The sequence below is a fragment of the Oryctolagus cuniculus genome, chromosome 6 (assembly GCF_964237555.1).
Source record: "Oryctolagus cuniculus chromosome 6, mOryCun1.1, whole genome shotgun sequence".
Taxonomy (NCBI): Eukaryota; Metazoa; Chordata; class Mammalia; order Lagomorpha; family Leporidae; genus Oryctolagus; species Oryctolagus cuniculus.
Window position 1 is genome coordinate 155,331,774 of NC_091437.1, and position 17,580 is coordinate 155,349,353.

The window sequence follows — 17,580 nt, forward strand, 5'->3', positions numbered from 1 at the left end:
GCGGAGAAAGATAAAGGAAAGGAGGAGAGGAAAGAAGAAGGAGAAGAAGAGGAAGAAGCTCCTTGGCAGCATGGATTAGAGCTCAAATTGTAGAGTCAGGAAGAGACGTGTCTCATCTTGGACAGGTTCTTTGACCTCCATTTGTTCCGAGGTGGACATGAAGATTCTAGTAGATATCACATGTAAGGTATTTAGCACAGTGAGAAGCCCACAGAAAGTTTTGTGAAAAAGAAAAAAAGTCTGCTTAACATTAATTTATTCATCTTTAGACAAAGGTCACCTAAATAGTCCCTTAGTCATTATGCAGTTCCACATTGCAGGACACTGCTTGGAAGTCTAGGAATCCAAGGTGGTGAGAGAGGTATGCTACGGAAAATTATGACCTGCCTCACCTCTGCTTCACCTTCTTCCAAAGCTCATGGGTATATAGAGAAGTTTCTTCTAAATGAGTTTCAACTATTTGTTCTTCAGCTACTTCTTCATGTGAAGAATATGAAGAGCAGAGAAGAAATAGTTAAGTGGAAAAAGAAGCAATAAAGAAATCCTCAGCAAAATATTAGCAAACCAGAAACCATATCTTATAAAAAGGATTAAGCACCTTAATGAAATGGATTTATCAAAAGAATAATGGTTGCTTTAACCTTGAAATTTTTTTTGAAAAGCACACATAATAACCTCAACAGAAACAGAAAAAAGCATGCAATAAAAATCCAGCCCACACACATGAGAAAACATGGAATAGAAGTAAACTTGCTCATCATAAGAAAGAGTATCTTTTAAGAATAATTACAACATAATAATTAATGGTAAAAGACTACATGTTTCCCCCTCTACAATTCAGAGCAAAACAAGGGTGTATGCTCTTAGCATTTCAGTGTTGTTCTAGGGGTTCTTTTTAAGTGAAACACAAAAGAAAACTAAATTGAAGTCATCCAGATTAGAAAAAATAAGTAAAACTGTTTTCATTAACAGATTACATGATTCCCCATATAGAATCTTGATTCTCTACATATTATTTATTTTTTAAATATTAAAAATAATCATTTCAGTAAGGTCTCATGATAAAAGATCAATATATAAAAAATTAAGTATATTTGCAGGCGCCGTGGCTCACTAGGCTAATCCTTCGCCTTGCGGCGCCGGGACACCAGGTTCTAGTCCCGGTCAGGGCGCCGGATTCTTTCCCAGTTGCCCCTCTTGCAGGACAGCTCTCTGCTGTGGCCAGGGAGTGCAGTGGAGGATGGCCCAAGTGCTTGGGCCCTGCACCCCATGGGAGACCAGGATTAAGTACCTGGCTCCTGCCATCGGATCAGCGCAGTGCGCCGGCCGCAGCGTGCCGGCCGTTGCGGCCATTGGAGGGTGAACCAACGGCAAAAGGAAGACCTCTCTCTCTCTCTCTCACTGTCCACTCTGCCTGTCGAAAAAAAATTAAGTATATTTGTATAAGCAGTGAGAAAATCTGAAAATTAAGAAACTAATTCACAATTATGACACAAGAATGAGATATTTAGTAAAAATGTTTTTTAAACACGGGCAATGTTTGTACACTTAACATTACAAAACATTGTTGAAATAAATTAAAGATCTAAATATATGAAGATATACTATGTTCAAGTATTGAAAGACTCAACATTTTAAGATGACTTTTCTATCCAAATTGGTGTCTACATTTGATACAATCCCTATCAAATTCCTAGACGGCACTTTGCAGAAATTGACAAGTAAATCTTAAAATTTTGCATGGAAATGCAAGGGAACAAGAACAGACAAAAAATATTGAAATTTTAAAACTAAGTTGGAAAATTTTACAATTCTCAATCTGAAATCTTCCTAGCCAACTGTACTAATCAAGACAATGTGATACTGGGACAAGGCTAGACATATAGATCAATGGAAGTGAGAGTCCAAAACCAAACAAAACAAACCTGACACATACAACTAATTTTCAACATATGTGTCCAGAAAATTTAATGGAAATTTTACTAGGCATTGCTGGGATGTTTGAATATTCACATGTAAAATGATTAGGACATATACCTCCTACCAGGCTCAAAAATGTAATCAAAATTTATTAACAACCTAAATATAAGACCTAAAACTATAAAACTCTCAGAATACACATAAGAGATCAATCTTCATGATCCTGGATAAGCAAAGATTTCTCAGATACATCATAAATAAGCAAACATTTTTTTAAATTAAAAAAATTTTAAAAGTTGAAAAATTGGATTAATCAAACTTTGTAATTTTTATGCACAAAAGACATCAAAAAAGTGGAAAGACAAAAACATAAGGGAAGAAAGTATTTATAAATCACTTATCTAATAAGACTTCTATCTAAAATATATAAACTCATGCAATTCAATTAATACAAATCTAATTTAGTAATAGGCAAAAGAGGCTGGTATTGTGGCACAGCAGATTAAGCTATAACTTGTGGCACTGGAGAACATGTTTAAGTCCTGGCTGTTCTACTTCTGATCCAGCTTCCAGTTAATGCTCCTGGGAAGGGAGTAAAAGATGGCCCAAGTATTTGGGCCCCTGCCAGCCATGTGGGATACCCAGGTGGAGTTCCCTGGCTACTGGATTCAGCCTGGCCCACACCTGGCTGAGGCAGCTGGGGAGTGAACCAGCAAAGATCTTTCTCTCTCTCTCTCTCTCTCTCTCTGTGTGTGTGTGTGTGTGTGTGTGTGCATGTGTATGTTCGTGTGTGTCACTCTGCCTTTCAAATACATATTTTATTTCTTTTTTCTCCAAAGAAACCTTTTATGGTCTTTAGCATTTCTTTTAAATAGGCAGGTGCTCTGTAATAAAGTACACATACATTATTTTAGTTACATCTTTCTGTTGAATTGATCCCTTAATCATTACATAATGCCCTTCTTTGTCTCTTTTAACAGTTTTTGTGTTAAAGTCTATTTTGTCTGATATTAGGATGGCTACACCAGCTCCTTTTTGTTTTCTGTTAGCATGGAATATCTTTTTCCATCCTTTCACTTTCAATCTGCATGCATCTTTGTTGATGAGATGTATTTCTTATAGGCAACAAATAGGTGAGGTTTGTTTTTTAATCCATTCAGCCAGCTGTGTCTTTTAACTGGAGTTGAAGCTATTTACACTCAAGGTGACTATTGATAAGTAAAGACTTTACCCGGCCATTTTTCCATAAATATTCAAGTTTTTTTCCTTTGGATTTCCTTTGTACTTTCACTGGGAGATTTTCTTCCTTTTCCTTCTTTCATAGTGATGACCATGTTTCTGTGTTTCTGTGTGCAGCACATCCTGAAACATCTTTTGTAAGGCTGGATGCATGCTGACAAATTCTTTCAATTTTTGTTATGGAAGGTCTTTATTTCACCTTCATTCATAAATGAGAGCATTGTGGGGTATAGTATTCAAGGTTGACAGTTTTCTCTTACTACTTGAAATATATCTTGCCATTTTTTCCTAGACTATAGGGTTTCTAATTGGAGATCCTCTGAGAGTAATCTGGTATTTCTCTTCCTGCACATTTTAGAATCTTTTATGTTTTACTGTGGAGAGTTTGATTACAATGTGTTGTAGTGAAGATATTTTCTGGTCATTTCTATGAGGAGTTCTATGTGCTTCCTGTACTTGGATGTCCCTTTCTTTCTCCAAATTAGGGAAATTTTATGTTATTTTTTCACTAAAAATGCTTTCTAATCTTCTCTCTCTTCCCATCCCTTCAGAAATTCCTAGAACCCAAATGTTGAGTCATTTTATAGTATCCTGCAGATTCAGATAGTGTTTTTTAGCTTTCTAATTTTTTCTTTTTGTTTATATAATTTCCTGCAATTTATCTTCTAAGTCAGATATTCTTTCTTCTGATTCACTGATTCTGTTGTTAAGGATTTCCACTGTATTTTTTATTTGTTCTGTTGAATTCTTCATTTCCATTTTGCTTTCTCTTTAAGATCTAAATTTTGTTAGAGACATTTTCTTTCATGTCTTTAGCAGATTTCATTAGTTCGTGCATTTGCTTATTATTTCTAAGTAACTCTATGATAAATTTTTAATTCAATTTTTGGCATTTTTTCAATCTCTTCATCTTCACAATCTAGTATTGAAGTGTTGTGGACATCATGCTGTGTTCCTTATTCTTGTTTCTTGAATTAGTGCATCATTTATTATTCACCATTTGTGGAAATACTCGTTGGTTTCTTTTTCCCCCTGTGGATTAGTGGAGTGTCTGCTTTCAGTGAATATCTAGAGGTGTGTGGTGGTTGTGGCCAGGGAGGTCTGTTCAGTGCTCCAGGGTGAAGGGAGTGTTGAGGTGACACCTATGTTGGGCATGGTAAATCTCCCCTCCCCCCACTTTTTTTTTTATCAGAGGGGAGGTTTGTTCTGCTCTGTTGGCCTAGACTCAGATCACTTTCTCCTTCAAAGGACAACAGTGCCTGGGTGCAATCCCAGTGGGTATAATATTCATCTGCGCTTCCACAAGGACCAGACAAAGGATCTATGCAGTCCTCAGTGTAAGCAAATTCCCCAGCAATGTTCCTCACCAGGGAACCAGGGAGCCCTAATCGTGTGTATCCTCCCACAGTGACGGCCCAGTCTCATCCACACCCTGAGCCTTCCCACATAGTCTGTGTTTTCACAGTCCTGCAGTCTCAGAGTTTTCACAGTCCCAGCACATCAGTCTCCCACAGTCACTAGCACCCAGCAGCCTGTCAGTTCTCCCTGCTAGACTCCGAAGTCTCCATTTGGCTGGTTGCTGGGTGCTGACACAAGTTGGCGCAGCTGTTATGTATGTCCAAAATGGCACCTGCTGTCGAATGGTTTATTATTGGGTGTTGTACAGAGCAATCTGAGATAGAGAAACGTGTCCCACCTTTTTTTTTTCCTCCTCTAGTTTGGCAGGTACACTATGCCCTATGGGGCTCCACACGATTCCCTCCAGGCTTTTCCTGCAGCTTTATCACCAGTGGTTTGGGCTGCTGCAGTCTGTTCTCACCTGACTCTCCAAAGCTGGTGCAGTGACTCTCAGCTGCTTGCGTCCTGATTTGTGCATGATCACACCCTTCATGTAGGTCTGCTGTGTCCCTCTAATTTGCATGGAGTTTCCTCTGCCATTTTCTCCCCAGCTCTTTCCTTACACTGTACTCTCTCCACTTTTTTTAAACTGTCTTCTCCAAAACCAGAGCTAAAACTCCACCTGCAGTGGGTTCTAGTGCCAGTAGGGGTGCCAGATTCTGTCCCAGTTGCCCCTCTTCCAGGCCAGCTCTCTGCTGTGGCCCGGGAGTGCAGTGGAGGATGGCCCAAGTGCTTGGGCCCTGCACCCACATGGGAGACCATGCACCTGGCTCCCGGCTTCAGATCAGCGTGGTGCGCCAGCCGCAGTGGCCATTGGAGGGTGAACCAATGGTAAAGGAAGACCTTTCTCTCTCTCTGTCTCTCACTGTCCACTCTGCCTGTCAAAAAAAAAAAAAAAATAGATTAGGTTTGTGAGCTGGAAGACCATGCCTTTGCCACACCCCTGTGTGACCTCACGCCCTACCTGATTCCTTCATCACGCCCTTGTGTGACCTCCTGCCCCTATCTGGACACATCTGGGGGTGCCCACCAGCCAATCAGGTTAATTAACCACTCCCCTTTGGAAGTGGGTTAAAAGCCTGGGACACTGTATGTCCTGGCCTTCTCTTCTGTTTCCTGGCCTCTTGCCAGGAGGAGGGTGGTATAGCCTTCAGGCCACCCACCCTAGTCTTCCTGGCCTAGATGCTCCTCTATGTGGCTGGTTCCTGGTGCTTGGTATGAACCCAGATGTACCCCTCTCTCTCTCTCTTAGATAAAGCTCTCATTCTTCTATACATCTTTCTCACTAAATAAAGGCTTAAAATGTAAATAAATAAATAAATAAATAATTTTTAAAAATAGATCTTAGTAAAAAATAAGAAAGGGAATAGGAGAGGAAAAAAGTGGGAGTGTGGGTGGGAGGGCAGGTAGGCTGGGAAGAATCACTATGTTCCTAAAGTTGTATTTATAAAACATTTCTGGATCACAAAAAGAGAGAGAAAGAAACACACACCCCCGAAAAAATTAAAAATAAAAATATACTTTAAGCAATAAAATAAAAATCAGATAACACATGCTACTAAGGATGCAAAAAACTAGAACACTCCTACATAACAGATGAAAAGGTAACATGGTACAACCATGTTGGAAAATAGACTGACAGTTCCTTAAAGAGTTAAACACCCCTACTAAATGACAGAAATTCGATCCCTCAGTATCTGCCCAGGAGAAATGAAAGTATGTCTATAAAAGCAAAACAGAAATACTCATACATGCATGTTCATGGCAGCATTATTCATTAGCCCAAGAACTAGAAAAACTTAAATACTTTTGCATACTTTAAATAAGGATATATTAATCCAATTAATTTGAGCAATAGTTTCTCATGCATTTTACATTTTCCTCAGAACACCTGAAATATTCATTCAGCATGTCTCATTCTAAACGCTAGACCTTTGTTTTACCAACTTCGCCAATTTTTGCAGAATTCTACCCTGCTCTGTTCATGCCTTCCCCAACCCTTGTCTCTGCTACATTCCATACCCAAAACTCACCTGCCCTCTCTAGGAAACAGTAGAAGCAAATTGACCTAGATCTGATTTAAAATGTTTTTCAGATTTCAGGGAATTCAGCCAATTGATCTTTCGGCAAAATTATTTTCACTCAATTGGTTTTCCGAGAATTAGTGTTTTGATGAATGGCTTTTGGCAAATTGATTTTCAGCAGGCCTGCTAGGTGCTAACAATAATCCACTGCCCGATCACCCAGGTCTTCAGTCCAGTCCTGCCTTGAAGAGCAGCATTTGTGCCTGACTTTCTTCACCTTCTTTTTTCTATCAGTCAGCTCTCATAAACGCACACTCCCTCCTTTACTCGGTCACACCACTTCATTTATTGCACAGCAAAGTTGCTGATGAAATATTTCTCACCAAGTCATGCATAATTGGTTTAATGTCTCAGTCTCCCAAGAGCATTTGCATTTTAATAGAGGACAATATTTTATTAGCATTAATGTTAATTATTAAGTAAAATAGCTTTCATTTTTATAGCACTTTAGCATTTGCAAGGCACATTTACATATAGCATCAAATTTATACTCACAAAGGTGAAGAGAGGAACATGTTTTTACTAGAAGAAAAGTTGCCCTGAATGACATTTTCTTCCTCTGGCGTGACTCTTCTCTTTACTTGGAGGAGGTAAGGTATCTAAATGTAGGTATTGTCTGCAAATGAAGAGTAAACTCTAGATGATCTTTACAATTAGGAGAGATTACAAAGGACTATATTCCACATTTTAGTAGAAAATTATTATTTTATTATGATTAACAAATATGATTATTGTAGCAAATATAAAAATAAAATTTTATCTCAAAGAACATTTATGATATGAATGTTTTTATTGGAAGTATAATCAAAAATAATTTTAAAAAAAGGTAAAGTTCCACTCATGATTATATGGGAAAAAATGAAGCTGGATGTTAGCTTTATCCAGCTTATAATTTTGTTCATCTATTTGCACTGTCTTACATGTGCAGATCATTGGAAAGGAAAGAGCTGGGGCCATGTTCTTACAGCATCTTAGTTCTCTAGGTTCAATCACTGAACACTTTGTATAGAAGGAATGATGTGACCAAAGACAAATTTTGGCAAATCCTGATCTAAGGACTGTAGCAAAATTGCAATAAATTAAGAGGTTGGAAATAGGAAATATTGGCCAATTATCCAAATAAGATACAATTAGGTTTCCCAAATCCAGGTTAGAAAGAAATAAAAATGTAAAAAATGGTGAAATATATGAGTTACATAACTGCATCCCTGTTCTTGATTGCGGTCTAGCCTTCCTGCCATGATGCAACATATCCAGTCCCATTAACTATGCCAAGCAGTTGGTGCAAAGGGAAAAGCCAAACTCAATGTGTATTTGGAAATTGTAGTTTTCTACAGAATGCTTGACATGTCTTCAATAATTATTAGAAGAATAAGACACAAGAACTAGAAAATAAAAGAAATTGACAGTAGAAACAAGGGACCCATTTATGGATTTAACAGACATGAACATTTAAAAAACTGTTGCATTCAAGAACACCATAAATAGGGTGCAGATGCTATCAGATTGAAACCATAAGAAAAGATCAAGTGGAAATTCTAGAACTAAAGAATATAAAAACCATTGCAATACAGAGATACGATAGATTTAAAGCATCTCAGAAAAGCAATAGTGACCTGGGAAATAAAATCACAGAAAATATCCACACTGAAGCACAGAGGGTGTTCAAGTATTGAAAACCCAAAAACAGAACTGAGGAAAAAAATTCAAAATGGAGAATTAACAAGATGTGGTAGCCACACTAATATTGGATATTAGGACTTTTTTTTTTTTTTTTTTTTTTGACAGGCAGAGTGGACAGTGAGAGAGAGAGAGAGAGAGAGACAGACAGAAAGGTCTTCCTTTTTGCCATTGGTTCACCCTCCAATGGCCGCCAGCGCGCTGCAGCCGGCGCACCACGCTGATCCGAAGGCAGGAGCCAGGTGCGTATCCTGATCTCCCATGGGGTGCAGGGCCCAAGCACTTGGGCCATCCTCCACTGCACTCCCAGGCCACAGCAGAGAGCTGGCCTGGAAGAGGGGCAACCGGGACAGAATCCGGCGCCCCGACCGGGACTAGAACCTGGTGTGCCGGCGCCGCAAGGCGGAGGATTAGCCTAGTGAGCCGCAGTGCCGGCCAGATATTAGGTTTTAAAGGCAAGAATCCATCTTAGAGACCTTAGAGTTAAGAGGGATACTTTTTTATGATTAAAAAAAAAATCAATCTAGGGGCTGGCGCTGTGGCATAGTAGGTTAAGCCTCTACATGTGGCATTGGCATTCCATGTGGCACCAGCACAGCATATGGGTACCAGTTCGAATCCTAGCTGCTCCATTTCCAATCCAGCTCCTTGCTGATGGCCTGGGAAAACAGTAGAAGATGGCCCAAGTCCTTGGGCCTCTGCATCCAAGTGGGAAATCTGGAAAAACCTCCTGGCTCCTGGCTTCAGGTTGGCTTATCTCCAGCCATTTTGGTCATTTGGGGAGTAAACCAGGGATGGAAGACTTTTCTCTCTGTCTCTCCCTCTCTTTGTAACTTTGACTCTCAAATAAATAAATAAATAAATCTACCAGGAATATATGTTCATTCTAAATGTGTGTGTTCCTAATAAATTGTTTCAGAATATGTATGGCAAAAATTAATATAGTTACAAAGTAAAAATGCAACTATAGATCTTATTTATTGATGGAAAAGACAAAAAAAAATCAGAAAAGATATTAAAGACCAGAAGAATAAACTGACTAAATTGGTTTTTAATCCACATTCTGTTTATCCCAACTTTAAATTAAAAAAAAAAAAAAAGGCAAAAGAACAGATGTTTGGCATAGCAGTCAAGACACCACACCCCATAGCAGAGTGCCTGGGTTCCAGTCCCGGTTTCAGTCCCAATTCCAGTTTCCCTGAGAGGCAACAGGTGACTGCTAGCTCAGGAACTTTGACCCTGTCACCAAGTAGAAGACTTGGATTGAGTTCCCAGCCCAAGCTGTTGTAGGCATTTAGAGAGTGGATCAGCAAATGTGAAATCTCTGTATCTCTATCTGACTCTCTCAGTCTTTTAAGTAAATTAATAAATAATTTTTTAAAAAACTACAAATTAAACACAAAGAAAAATAAATGAAGTTATTACAATCACAGCAGAAACTAATGAACTAAATCCCAATATGGGCCGGCGCCACTGCTCACTAGGCTAATCCTCCACCTGTGGCACCGGCACCCTGGTTCTAGTCCTCATTGGGGTGCTGGATTCTGTCCCAGTTGCTCCTCTTCCTGTCCAGCTCTCTGCTGTGGCCTGGGAGTGCAGTGGAGGATGGCCCAAGTGCTTGGGCCCTGCACCCCATGGGAGACCAGGAGAAGCACCTGGCTCCTGGCTTTGGATCAACGCAGCACAGCGGCCATAGCAGCCATTTGGGGGATGAACCAATGGAAGGAAGACCTTTCTCTCTGTCTCTCTCTCTCACTGTCTAACTCTGCCTGTCAAAAAAAAACGAAATCCCAATATGAATAAAGAATTCAATGATTTTAAAAGATGACGCTTTGAAAGATAAAAAATTGATGCATCCACAGTAAGATCAGAGAGCAAATTACTGAGATAAGAACAGAATATAAGGTAAGCATAAAATTTTGTGGTAATGAATTTTAAAATTTAGGAAAAAAATGAACAAGGATAGTCATTATCAATACTTCTAGTCAGCCTTGCCCTGGAAACCCTAGTCTATGTAATGAAGCAAGAAAAGGAAATGGATGACATAGGTTTGATAAGAAAGAACATGATTATTCAGTGACAATATGACTGTATAATTTTGTACAGCAGTAATATATGCAAACTATTAAAATCAAATTATTAAATGATCAAAAATTTTTAAATAACATTAACAAAAAATACATTCAGAAGTAAAAGTGACATAAGATGTAAATATTTCCAAACTGACTTGTATATTCTATGAAAACCCTATCAAAACTTGAGATAATTTGTTCATGAATATTAACTATCTGATTTTAACATGCACAGGGAATTAAAAACATTGGGAAGATCCACAACAATCATAAAGGACAGTTAGGAGACTTATATTGCCAGATATCAAGATTTATTATATAGTGAGTTAATTAAGTCAGTGAAAAGATAAACAAATAGACCAATAAAACCAAATACACCACACAGAAGCAAAGTCATATGTAGTCACACAATTCATAACAAAGGCAACACTACAGCTTTAGAAAGAATGGTCTTTTTAATCAACTGTTTCAGATTAATCCTGACTCTATTTTACAATAGATAAAGAAATCCCAGATGTATTTTAAACCTAAATAAAAATTACAAAACAATAGATCTTCTACAAAATTAACTAGAGGAATATCTTAATCCTTTTAGCAGGTAAAAGTTTCTTTTTTAACTTTTAGTTAATAAATATAAATTTCCAAAATACAACTTTTGGATTATAGCAGCTTTTCCCCCCATAACTTCCCTCCCACCCGCAACCATCCCATCTCCCACTCCCTCTCCCATCCCATCCCATTCCCATCCCATTCTTCATCAAGATTCATTTTCAATTATCTTTATATACAGAAGATCAATTTAGTATATACTAAGTAAAGATTTCAAGAGTTTGCACCCACACAGAAACACAAAGTATAAAGTACTGTTTGAGTACTAGTTATACTGTTAATTCACATAGTACAACACATTAAGGACAGAGATCCTACATGGGGAGTAAGTGCACAGTGACTCCTGTTGTTGATTTAACAATTGACACTCTTATTTATGACATCAGTAATCACCCAAGGCTCTTGTCATGAGCTGCCAAGGCTATGGAAGCCTCTTGAGTTCGCCAACTCCAATCTTATTTAGACAAGGCCATAGTCAAAGTGGAACTTCTCTCTTCCCTTCAGAGTAAGGTACCTCCTTCTTGGATGGCCCTTTCCGCTGGGATCTCACTCACAGAGATCTTTCATTTAGGTCTTTTTTTGCCACAGTTCTTGGCTTTCCATGCCTGAAATATTCTCATGGGCTATTTGCCAGATCCAAATGCCTTAAGGGCTGATTCTGAGGCCAGAGTGCTATTTAGGACACCTGCCATTCTATGAGTCTGCTGTGTATCCTGCTTCCCATGTTGGATCATTGTCTCCTTTTTAATTATATAAGTTAGTATTAGCAGACACTAGTCTTGTTTATGTGATCCCTTTGACACTCAATCCTATCATTATGCTCAATTATGAAAGTTTCTTAAAGAGGACATACATAGAAAATTTAGGCAACTTAAAATTTTTTTTTTTTAATTTTTTTTTTTTTTTGACAGGCAGAGTGGACAGTGAGAGAGAGAGAGAGAGAGAGAAAGGTCTTCCTTTTTGCCGTTGGTTCACCCTCCAATGGCCGCCGCGGCCGGCGCGCTGCGGCCGGCGCACCGCGCTGATCCGATGGCAGGAGCCAGGAGCCAGGTGCTTTTCCTGGTCTCCCATGGGGTGCAGGGCCCAAGCACCTGGGCCATCCTCCACTGCACTCCCTGGCCACAGCAGAGGGCTGGCCTGGAAGAGGGGCAACCGGGACAGAATCCGGCGCCCCGACCGGGACTAGAACCCGGTGTGCCGGCGCCGCTAGGTGGAGGATTAGCCTAGTGAGCCGCGGCGCCGGCCAGGCAACTTAAAATTTTAAATATTTACATTAAAAGAAACCATGAAGAGTATGGGGATACAGTCACAGTATGCAAAAAATACACTTGCAACTCATGTGCCCGAAGGACTCAACAGCACATTATGTAAAGAACTCCCTCAATCAATAAGGGAAAAGACAATGAGTAAAATATTAAACAAGGACTCCACACAAAAAGATATCCAAATAAACAGCCAATTAGAAAGGTATTAAAACTGATTAGTCAATAGGATAATGTAAATTAAAACTATAATGTGGGGCCAGTTCTGTGGCATAGTAGGCTAAGCCTCCACCTGTGGCTCTGGCATCCCATATAGGCACCAGTTTGTGTCCCAGCTGCTCCTCTTCTGATCCAGATCTCTATTATGGCCTAGGAAACAAGAAGATGGCCCAAGTGATTGGGCCCCTGCACTCACATGGGAGACTCAGAGGAAGCTCCTAGATCCTAGCTTTGGATCAGTTCAGGTCTAGCCATTATGGCCATTTGGGGAATGAACAAGCAAATGGGAGACTTTTCTCTCTGTCTCTCTCTCTGTCTGTCTCTTTCTGTCTGTCTGTCTCTCTCTCTCTCTCTGTAGCTCTCTCAAATAAATAAATTTTTTAAAAAACTATAATGTCGTATTAGTACATGCCCAGAATGCCTAAAATTAAAATATCACCAATGCTAGCTGGCATTAATGAGGATGTGGAGCTGGCAGAACATTCTTGCCATCCTGGATGATAAATTGGTATAACCACAGAAAACCATTTGTCATTATCTCCTGGAGCAGAGCACATGTGTACCCTCTCATGCACAATTTTCATTTCTAGGTGTATACCAAAATACATGCCAAACAGCAATGAGTACCTAAGCGTCCTAAAGGATGGGAACAATAATGTTTATAACCGTTACTAGGAAAAACTGGAAACAAATGTCTTCAACACCAGAAGAGATCAATAAAATGCTGTATGTTCATATAATAACCTAATAAAGAGGCTTTTGGCCTAGCAGTTAAGATGCCTGCATCCCATACCAGAGAGCCTGGCTTCAGTGTAGAACCTGGGAGGCGGCAAGTGATGTTCAAACATTTGGATCCTTGCTCCCCCACTCCCAGCATGGGAGACCTCAGTTGAGTTCCAGGATCCTGGTTTCTGTCTGGGTCACTGCAGGCATTAATAGAAGCTGAGATCTAGTGTCTGTCTGTCTGTCTCTCTCTCTTTCTCTCTCTCCTCCTCCCTCCCTCCCTCCCTCTCAAAGAGACGGGGAAGAGAAACAATATAATGTCAAGAGGTTGGATAAACCACTGCTACACATAATCACATGCTAAATACCACAAACATAATGTGCAGCAAAAGAAGATCAGAGTATGTATCCTATGATTCTATTTTTTTAAGATTTATTTTATTTATTAATTGAAAGTCAGATTGAAAGTCAGAGTTACACAGAGAGAGAAGGAGAGGCAGAGAGAGAGAGAGAGAGAGAGAGAGGGAGAGAGAGAGAGAGAGGGGTCTTCCATCTGATGGTTCACTCCCCAATTGGCCGCAATGGCTAGAGCTGTGACAATCTGAAGCCAGGAGCCAGAAGCTTTTTCTGGATCTCTCATGTATGTATAGGGGCCCAAGGACTTGGGTCATCCTCTACTGCTATCCCAGGCCATAGCAGAGAGCTGGATAGGAAGTGGAGCAGCCGGGTCTCAAACCGGTGCCCATAAGGGATGCCAGCACTTCAGGCCAGGGTGTTAACCTGCTGCGCCACAGCACCAGCCCCCTATGATTCTCTTAATATAAAATTCATACCAAGCAAAACTGTAAGTCAGAAGAATGTTTCTACACCTTGGGGGAAGCAGTGATGGGAGAGCAGGTTGAGGGCTCATCTGGAGTTGTGATCACACACTGTTTTTTGATCTAGGAGCAAGGGACCAGGAGTGTACATTTTGAAAATAGGATTTATACTTTTATGATTTTTGTACTTTTCTGATATTTTATAAAAGATTCATTAAATTAGGGCCGGGATTTGGCATTGTAGGCAAGCCTCCACTTGCTCTTCTAGCACCCCATATTGGAGTGGAGGTCTGAGTTCTAGCTATTCCACTTCTGATCCAGTTCCTGCTAATCCAGCTGAAAAGCAAAAGACGGCCCACGTGCTCAGGCCCCTGCCACCCATGTGGGAGAGCAGGATGAAGGTACAGGCTTCTGACTTCAGTCTGACCCAGCCCTGGCTGGGGCGGCCATTTGGGAATTGCGCCAGCAAATGAAGATATCACGTACTTTCTCTCTTCCTCCCTCTACCATTAAAATAAGTAAATATTAAAAAGATTTATTAAATAAGAAATCTACTAATAAGCAATTAGTATAGTATTCCAAAATCTTGCCATATCCACTCTCCAACCACTAAGACTTTAATATTTAACCTATTTTTAATATTATTATTCAAGACACTCCTCTTAACTAAATCCCTGAAATGGTTGCCTTCTTTTACTGAGGAGAAAGGTGGTTTGTTTGTTTGTTTGAGAAGACCAGAACTTATTGACTTAGAATAAGTTAAATTTAATATTGTAAATATCATGTATAGTTAAACAATTACAGCATGGACAGTAATAGTCTTTAAAATCTAGGATGTTTTTACTGCTGAGGTAGTCATTTTTTAAATTTTTATTAACAATAACTTTACAGGTTTATGCGCAATAGTGCAACATTTCTTTTTTTTTTTTTTTTTGACAGGCAGAGTGGACAGTGAGAGAGAGAGAGAGACAGACAGACAGAAAGGTCTTCCTTTGCCGTTGGTTCACCCTCCAATGGCCGCCGCGGCCGGCGCACCGCGCTGATCCGATGGCAGGAGCCAGGAGCCAGGTGCTTTTCCTGGCCTCCCATGGGGTGCAGGGCCCAAGCACCTGGGCCATCCTCCACTGCACTCCCTGGCCACAGCAGAGGGCTGGCCTGGAAGAGGGGCAACCGGGACAGAATCCGGCGCCCCGACCGGGACTAGAACCTGGTGTGCCGGCGCCGCTAGGCGGAGGATTAGCCTAGTGAGCCGCGGCGCCGGCCTTTTTTCTTTTTTTTTTTTTTTTTTTTTTTGACAGGCAGAGTGGACAGTGAGAGAGAGACAGAGAGAAAGGATTAGTGCAACATTTCAATACATGTACATAATGGGTACTGAACAAATCTGTGTGATCCTATTTCCCTTTCTTTGACATTCTCTACGGTTCCAGCCTTGCAGCTCCTTTCCTCTATGTGCTCATAACTATTTAGTGGTTAGTATGAACTATAGGTACCCTACTATGCTGTGTCAAACTAAGAATTTACTCCTTAGATCTAAGTCTGATTTGGTACCTGTTGTCCAAACCCATGGCAGCTACTAAAAATTTTAGGAAACTAAGAACAATACACAGAAAGTTTTAAGGTAACAGAACTGGTTTTGCCTGAATTGCATGCCAATGACCCAGAGATACAACTCTCCTGATTAAATTCCGCATGCAGTTAAAAATTTAAAAAGAAGAGGGAAACGCAATAAAATTAGCAAATAAGCTCTTCTACTCTTTAATTGGTCAATTCTCAACTATAAACTGCCCAGTTCCTGAACAGGCACTACAGAGTGGCCAACTAGCAAGCATGTGAAGGCATCAGCTATCGTCTGCCTTCAAGCCACAACAGGAGCACCAAATCCTCCTATCATTTGAAATCCTGCCACAACCTGGACCCAGTGAGGTCCAAGCCAACGTGGAACACAAGAACCTTAGCTGTGACATGATTCCAAATGCATGTCTACCTTTAAATCCTGGCACCAAGACTATCTCATTGCAACCGAAGCTCATCTAGAAACAAGACTATTATTTCTAATGGGGATGGCAGAGAGCAGAGGAAGAGAGAGGAAAGGAGAAGGAGAGCTAGGGGATGGGAAACCAGCAAAATGTGGTTCATTTTCAGGAAGCTGCTAGGCTGGATATTTCAGAGCAGCTCATAGTTTTTTCAAGATGTGTTTTTTTTGAGGTCCCCCACTCCGGATACCCCAGTGCCCTCCTTTCAGCCCGGGCCCTTGCATCACTGCCAGCCAGGGGAAGGAGCCAGGGCATGTCAGTGGTCACAGTTCTCTTGGATAAGCTTTACCGTAATCTTCATAAACCTCAAGGCTCAAGGTGCAGAGGGAGATTGGAGGAAACTTGCTTTTCCGTTGGTTTCTCTCTGACTGTTGTGGCTAATCATTCCTAGAACAGGAAGCTGGAGAAATTTAGGTGGGAGACACCTCTTCCGATCAGTCAGTTTTCTTCACCCTTCTAGGCTACAACTGATTAGGAAAAGCTTCAGGGTTACATAACTGTCTTCCTTTTGGGTGGTTTCCCATGAAAAGGTGAATGGGCTACCTGCCCCTGAGAAGCAAGGTGGAAATCTCTCCATTGGTTAGTAGTTCGTTCCTCATTGCAAGTCTACCCCCCGCCCCCCGACAAGTAGGCAGGACCGTGGGACCCATTCATTCATGCAACAATATTTACTGAGGGTCGCCTGTCCTAGGCATGTGTAACATGTCTATAAACAAAATGAAGAATCCTACGCTGGTGGGCTCATTTTCTAGCTGGAGGGAGACAGAGTGAACCTTAATTTAAAAAAAAAAATGTCAATTGCATAATGTGTGAGAAGGTGATGAGTGAAATCAAGAAAAGCAGAGAGAGAGTTAGAGGACATTGGGGGAAAGAGGGAAGGAGGTAGGTTGTTATTTTAGACAGGGTACAGGGCAAAGGCATGAAACAGAAGAGGTTGCCAGTTACAGGACTACAGGGGAACAGCAAGGCCTAAGACAGGAGTGTTCCCGATGCATCCAGGTGAGAGGAGCACAGTGAGCAAAGCAGGGACTAGCAGGGGATGATGTGTGTGCTGGTGCATGGGAGGCTTTGCAAGTGATCATAATGTCTTCATTATTAGAGTAATTTATATGGTATCCATCATTGTTCTGAGCAGACGAGTGACAGAATCCAGCCATTCACCCTCGCGCTCCCTCTGGGACAAAGGTAAACAAAGAAAGGTTGTCTAAATATTGCATAGGAGATTACTTTAAGCTCTTGGATCAAGCCAGATGACCTACAGACCCTTACCCTCTTCAATGCCCGGGGGAGGGGGAACTGGTACGCATGGAGGGCAACAGTCCATATGTTTAACAACATGATTTGAGGAGAATCATGGTTATTGGAGGCTAGGAAGAGTAGAGAAGGCAAGAATAGGGAAGCTTCAGTTAACAGGTACAGAAATACAGAAATACAGTTAGAGGATTAAGTTCTAGGGTTCTATAGCACAGTAAGGTGACTATAGTTAATAACAGTTCATTGCATATTTCAGAATACTAAAAGAG